Source organism: Symphalangus syndactylus, chromosome 5 (genome assembly GCF_028878055.3).
Source record: "Symphalangus syndactylus isolate Jambi chromosome 5, NHGRI_mSymSyn1-v2.1_pri, whole genome shotgun sequence".
NCBI classification, from domain to species: domain Eukaryota; kingdom Metazoa; phylum Chordata; class Mammalia; order Primates; family Hylobatidae; genus Symphalangus; species Symphalangus syndactylus.
In genome coordinates, this window is record NC_072427.2 from 100,074,540 (window position 1) to 100,082,209 (window position 7,670).

Genomic DNA, 7,670 nt, shown 5'->3' on the forward strand with positions numbered 1-7,670 from the left:
CATATGAGATATTCCAGTTGCTTCACCTTCTTTTCAGGGGTCATGTCCGCTAACAGTCCAAAGCCTTCCCTGAGAAAGCAGACAGAATTGTCATGGATAAAACACTGGTCTATCTCAGTCTCTTCCTTTTCACCTTCTGATTTCTAGAACATCTAAATCTTCAATGTTTCCAAGAAATTAACTACATTTATACGTATATATGTATCTTCTTGGTTTTAGTGGAGGACTCTGGGATAAATCTGTCCTCAAAGTCCACTGTGGAAAACAACAATATGAAAAAAGTGGGAAATTAGAATATCACAAAAAGAAAGCCATTTGAGTGCCCTCTTGTGGAATAAAGTAACACTGCAGCTTAGTGACTTTTAGTACTCTCAGGTTAAAATATTATTGGGAAAGTAAAGAATGCTGAGACAAAAGAGAGAGGGAAAACAAGAAGGAAGGGGGATGTTTATTTTAGGCAACTATTGAAAAATAGCAAGAAGGTTTGTAACTTCTATAATGGTCAATTTAAGGAAAAGGGGCAAAACATACTGGTTTATAATAAACACTATAAACTACATTTTTGCACTTTACTTCAAGATTATGATGTCACATAAGCCTTTGGCTACTTGTTAAAAAATTAGTTTACTCCTGATTAACCACTGTGAATAATAAATAAGCCTGGAGAGTATCTTCCTTTGTAAATTAGTGGTGATGGCCATTTCTATGGAAATGGAAAAATAATGAAGCTCTCCCTGCAGTGTGAATTGTCAAGCATATATATAAAATGCAGCTTACATAACAAAATGTAACTGCTAATAGAGAAGTCAAAATAAAGGTGAATTTAAGACAACTGGGAGTCTGTCTTGTTCCCAAGAAGACCATGCCATTGTTGGGTATTACTGGGAAAGGTAAGGATAGTTGGTATGAGCTCAATGATTAATGTAAAAAATAAGAAACTAAAGCTATTATGGCATCACAGTGGAAATATGTATAGATTCCAAGAACCAGTGAACCCTAATTAATGAAGCAGCTATGCTTATTCGACTAAGTGAGCTGAATATGGTCAACGAAAAGCGATAAATACAAGGAACTAAAGAGTTGGTAGAAATACAAGGAACTCCAAAAATCCACTGCATAAAAGCAAAAAGGCCACTATAAAACTTTATCAAAATCAAGTATTTGGGAGCTGTAGAAATTATCCAAATGTTTGCAACACTATGAGAAGCTTTATTCAAGAAAAACAGCTTAATGTTATAAATAGCAGTGAGCTCTGTGAGGTTTGCACTTGCTCTATTCCTCTCTTCCTAATTCCATGAAAGCCCTGAAAACCAGAATCCTCGCAATCATGGTAGCTATGAAAAATAACAGTAACAGGGTGAGTGCGAGTTAGAATGAGCTTGAAGCTCCCAAAAGCCCCATCTCCAGAAAATCAACACTATTTGCACGCTTCTTGCAAAGGCCCCATTCACAGAGTTGGTCTATACTTGACCTGAGCTTGTTCAGTGACAAAAGTTTTTTTTTTTTTTTTTTTTTTTTTTTTATTAATTTTTTTTGCATACAAAAACAATAAACATTTTCTAAAAATACATACAAACAAAAAGATGCGTATCAAACATATTAGGAAGGTTGCACATGGGAAGTTGGGGAATAGAAATGGGGGTGGGAGTTAAAATAAATGAGAGAGGGACTTTATATGGATCAGTGATAATAACTCAATCCTCTATTTGACAAAGAAGAGGGAGAAGGAAGAGGAAGAAAAAGAAAGTGGGATAAAGGATCAGAAAGGGAGGAAAATAGAAAAAATTAGAGTATGACTCCAGGGTAGACCTGTTTTGTTGTCATTGAGTTGGTTGGTTGGTTTGTCTGTTGTATTCTTCATGTTTCGCCAAGTTGGCCAGACTGGTCTCGAACTCCTAGTCCGAAGTGATCAACCCGCCTCGCCCCCTAGAGTGCCGGGACCACAGGCGTGAGCCACCACGTCCAGCCCCCACATTGCTTCTGGCCTCCATGGTAGACCTCCCAGACGGAGCGGCCAGGCAGAGGAGCTCCTCACTTCTACCCAGACACGGGGCGGCCGGGCAGAGGCGCTCCTCACTTCCCAGACGATGGGTGGCTGTGCAGAGGCGCTCCTCACTTCTTCCCGGATGGGGCGCCCGGGCAGAGGCGCTCCTCATTTCTTCCCGGACGGGGCGGCCGGGCAGAGGCGCTCCTCACTTCCCAGACTGGGCGGCCGGGCAGAGGCGCTCCTCACTTCTTCCCGGACGGGGCGGCCGGGCAGAGGCGCTCCTCACTTCTTCCCGGTCGGGGCGGCCGGGCAGAGGCGCTCCTCACTTCTTCCCGGACGGGGCGGCCGGGCAGAGGCGCTCCTCACTTCTTCCCGGTCGGGGCGGCCGGGCAGAGGCGCTCCTCACTTCTTCCCGGACGGGGCGACAAAAGTTTTATCTGAGGGAATTTGTTTAAAAAAAAAATCCATCAGCAATTGCTTAACATTGCAGCTGCCTAATGCAGTGATGCCAGCTGGGCAAAGAGGCTGGACAAAGATTCTCTGTATTCCTGGAAATCTCAAAGCCCATGCACATGTGCCCAGGAAGTCATGTGCACTAATCTCCCACCTCTGGCTGATCTTGAGGCTCTGAACAAGTAGAAAGTAAAAATCAAGATAAAATTGAAAACTGATAAAGTTGAAAATGTGTTCAAACACTGTCAGCATATGGGTGCTTCAGCAATGGGTAGTAAACATACTGGTTCAAGGCATTTGGAAAAATTCTATCTAATAAAATTATCTGACCTCTATGCTGAGCAGAGTCCTCAGGGGCTGCACATGACAAGGAATACAGACTTTATATAATTAGTCCTGGGAAATGGCTAAACAAACAAACAGCAACAATGGAAAACCTTGGGTAGGGAGGAAAATTTGATTTCTAAAGTTACCAGTTTATGATATTAAAAATGTTCAGCTTTTAACATGATAAAAACTTGTATGTGACATGTGAAAAAAACCCAGGAAACTATAGTCCATAAATGAGATTTAAAAACAGATAATAGAAACTGCCTTGAAGAAGTCCACCTTTTGAAACTGATAAATAAAATCTTTAAATCAGATAGTACATGTTCCAAAAACTGCATCTAAAGAGTTAAAGGAGTGTATGAGCATAATGTCTCACAAAAAAGAGAATATCAATAAAAAGGCAAAATATAAAAAAGAACTGAATAGAAATTCTTGAGTTGAAAAGTACAATAAAGGAAATGGAAAATTCATTGAAGGGTCTCAACAACATATTTGAGCCAGCAAAGAATCAACAAAAGTGAAGATATGTCAATTGAAATTGTCTGGTGGGACGTACAGAAAAAAAATGAAGAAAAATGAAAAGACCTTTTGAGAGCTGTGAAACCCCATCAATTTTACCAAAATATGCCTAATAGAAATAGAAATCTCAGAAGGGAAACAGAGAGCAAATAAGGGACACAAAGAATATTTAAAGAAACAATTACCAAAATCATTCCAACTTTAATGAAAAATATTAATCTGTCCATTCAATGAATTCAAATTGGATGAATTCAAATCCATACCTAGACACATCATAGTCAAACTGATGAAAGACGAAGAGACAATCTTGAAAGAAACAAGGCAAAACTGATTCATCACATACAAGGAATCCTCAATAAGATTCCTTGACTTCTTCCACTGATTTCTTCCCACAAATGATGGAGGCCAAAAGACAGTGGGATGACATATTGAAAGGGCAGACCCCAAAATCTTGTCAATCATAGACAGCAAAGCTATCCTTCAAAAATGAATGGAAAATAAGATATTACCAGAAAAACAAAAACTGAGAATTTGCTGCAAGCAGTCCTACCCAATAAGAAGTTTGAAAAGGAGTCCTTTAGTCTGAAATAAAAGGAGATTAGATAGTAAATCTAAACTACCTAAAGAAATAAATAGCACTGATGAAAGCAAATATATAAGTACATATAAAACAGTATAAATATACGTTTGTCCTTTCTCAGGAAATCATTAAGAAAATAACTAAAAATATAATTTTTAAAAAAACAGAGAATTTAAAAAGCATACCAGAAGATATCTTGTTAATATGAAGAGGGAAATAAGGAAAGAATGGAAGAACACAAAATGACTTAAGACATGGAAATCAACTAACAATATGGAAGATGGAAATCCTATCTTATCAGCATTAACATTAAATATTAATGAGTTAAATGCTCTCATCATAAGGCAAAAATTATCAGAAAGTATTGAAAAAGTGTTACCGAACTATAGGTAGCTTGGGGGGTTGGGGGTTGTGCTATCACTGCCTGTTATGCTATCTCTTCTCCTTGCCTACTCCCACCAATTTATGTATTATTGTGGGTCATTGATGGTGGAGCTGAGGACTGACTGAGTCTTCCCTGCCACCTCCTGTAACCAGTTCTCCTGTAATTAATAAGTTCTAGTGGAAGCATCAAAGAAGTTGACACAAGAATGAAGTGGAATCTCTACCTCATACCTTGCACAAAAATTAGTTCAAAAATATTATAGAGCTAAGTATAAGAGCCAACAACTATAATACTCCTTAGAAGAAAAAATAGGCAGAAATTTCTGTAACCTTGGGTTAGGTGATGGTCTCTTCAAGATGACACCAAAACCACAAGTGACAAAAGAGAAAAGTTGATATATGAGAATGTATCTTTTGTTTGTTTGTTTGTTTGTTTTTGTGAGACGGAGTCTCTCTCTGTCGCCCAGGTGGGAGTGCAGTGGTGCCATCTCGGCTCACTGCAAGCTCCACCTCCTGGGTTCATGCCATTCTCCTACCTCAGCCTCCGGAGTAGCTGGGACTACAGGCACCCACCACCACACCTGGCTAATTTTTTGTACTTTTAGTAGAGACGGGGTTTCACCGTGTTAGCCAGGATGGTCTCGATCTCCTGACCTCGCGATCTGCCCACCTCAGCCTCACAAAGTGCTGGGATTACAGGCGTGAGCCACCAAGAATTTATCAAAACTAAAAGCATTGTGCTTTCAAGGACATTATCAAGAAAGAAAAATATAGCCCACAGAATCTGGAGAAGATATTTGAAAAAGATACAGGACTTGTATGTGGAATGTATGAAGAACTCTCACAGTTCAACAATTAAAAAAAAAATTTAGCAATAAGCCATTTATATCATTAGTTATCGCTACCTAAATATGTATCGAAAGGTATAGGTTAACATTAATAACTCCAATTCTAAATCAAATACAAAGGATTCATTCTAACTTTCCCCATTTCTGTATTTTTAATCTATTCCCAACAGTGAAAAACTGGCTCCTGTTTCCCTTCTAATACCAATTTACTATAAGAATTGTCTTTGGATGTAACCAATCTACCATTGATCTGTCATATCCCTTCCAACAGGTGTCCTCTGGTCCTTACTCACAATCTCGACAACTTGCTGGGGACCGCTGTTGGCTCCCTAAGTGGGAGGGATATGCCGCCCTTAATTCAGCATTCGGTAGTCTATGCCCAAGCTCCTAACTACAGCTGCCCCCACCTAGCTTTGACCTGCCCCTTACACTTCACCACCTGCTGCAAGCCCTTTCTCAAATGCCCCCCTTACCACAATAAGGCTCAAACCACCCTGATGTAGCTTAGCTGTTCCTCCTTCTGTGGACCAAGATACCCTGTCCTCACCTTCCTGTAGATGCTCTCTTCTTTCCACTTCTGATTGGCCATCTTCATTACCACACCCTGCACCCCAACTTTCCACAGATGCCCTTCTTGTCATACTCATATCCTGCACCCCCAACAGACTGCTGTGCCTTCCTTCCTTCCTTCCTCCTGTGTCAATGGCCATTGTGTTCATTCCCATGCAATGGCTTTTCCACTGAATATTGAAGAAGAATTTATGGAAGAAAGAGAAGAATGAAAGAAAAAAAAAGGGAGAAGGGGAAGAAAAGGAAAATGGGAGAGGGAGGGATGAATAAAGAGAGCTAGCGAGGAGGAAGGAAAAGAGGGAGGGGATCATTTGAAATCAATAAACATTTATAGCAAAGTCCTCACCTGCCTTCCTCTTCTCTTTTTCCTTCCATCATTTCATTCACAAGAACCCATCCTATGACGCATGTATTTAGCTTCTTCATCATGGTTGTCTGGAGGCATAATTAGAAAATTCAAGGAAATGAATGTTATTCTTACTTGCTATCAGATTTTATCCTTTAAAAAAGGACTTAAATGAAGGAACTTTACTTCAGCCCCGGGAATAGTACGGGTGATACTCTGCAGCGAAGGGGCATTCTGAATCTTTCAAATGCACCACATGAGTCACTGCCTTTGTGCATTCACATGAGAAGGGTGTTGTTGGGGGGCTCCATGCTACTCCAACCCAGCAAGAACAGGCTGTTTCTGTCTATGGGGGCTCTGACTTCTTTAAATTGGGCTTTCATCTAAAAATGAGGACTAATTTCTTTTTATAAGTTAAGAAAGTATCTCTGAGCATGTTGAGGAGAAAGTACATAAATAACAAAAATTAAAACTATCTAAAGTATTTAGGAAATTGAAAATTTGTTAAAAATGCATTATGCTTGCAAAAAGAGAAAATATTAACTATTTTGTAAAAATAAGTTTTCCCTTTCTTGTCTTTTATCTGTAAGTTCTGTTGTAGATGGTCTAGGTTGCTTTTCCCCCATCTTTCTCTCTTTAGTTTTATTTTATCATGGACTCTATTCTCCCTCTCTGCTAAAGTTCTTCAGTCTTCCAAGGATCAGAGGGTGACAGAACTACAAATGTTGTAACACCTAACAAGTGGAGAGAAAGAAATCAGCTAACATCATCTTGTTTCCAAATCATATTTGGGAATGAGCAAAAGCAGGTGATTCTGCTTCCTATAAAAGGAAAAATAGGCCGAGCGCAGTGGCTCACGCCTGTAATCCCAGCACTTTGGGAGGTCCAGGCAGGCGGATCACGAGGTCAGGAGATCGAGACCATCCTGGCTAACACAGTGAAACCCCGTCTCTACTAAAAATACAAAAAAATTAGCCGGGTGCGGTGGCAGGTGCCGGTAGTCCCAGTTACTCGGGAGGCTGAGGCAGGAGAATTGCTTGAACCCGGGAGGCAGAGCTTGCAGTGAGCTGAGATCGTTCCACTGCACTCCAGCCTGGGCAACAGAGTGAGACTCCATCTCAAAAAAAAAAATAAATAAAATAAGGAAAAAGAAAGAAAATCCATCAATTTCATCAATCAGTTCAGTAACGGGTGTTTTTTGTCCTGCTTCCCTATCTTTGTATCCCTCATCTCTATGTGCTTGTGTCTTTGATTTTGTGAATGGTTAATGGGAGATAATTGGCATCTTTTGGTCCATGGGAGAGGATTGCCAGAAGTCATTTCTATTCGCCTTTTGACCACAGGAGAGTTAATTAATGAAGCATTGGCTGAGTAACACATGGAAAGGTTATTTTTCTGAAACACTTGAAAAAGATTTAGATATTGCAGACCTCAAATCAAAGTAAGCAACAAGACATTCAAATGCTGAACTGAATGAGGAAGTTGTTTATTAAAATGCATTTCAGCCTGTGATTTACTAAATCACCCATTCTGCTGCGCTCCATGGACAAAAAAGCTCCAGTTGTCAATTATTCTACATTCACCAGAAGTCTGGGAAAGTCACCAAAAGCTTTCCTGGACATAATAGATTTTGAATTTTGCTTGAAGTGTTGT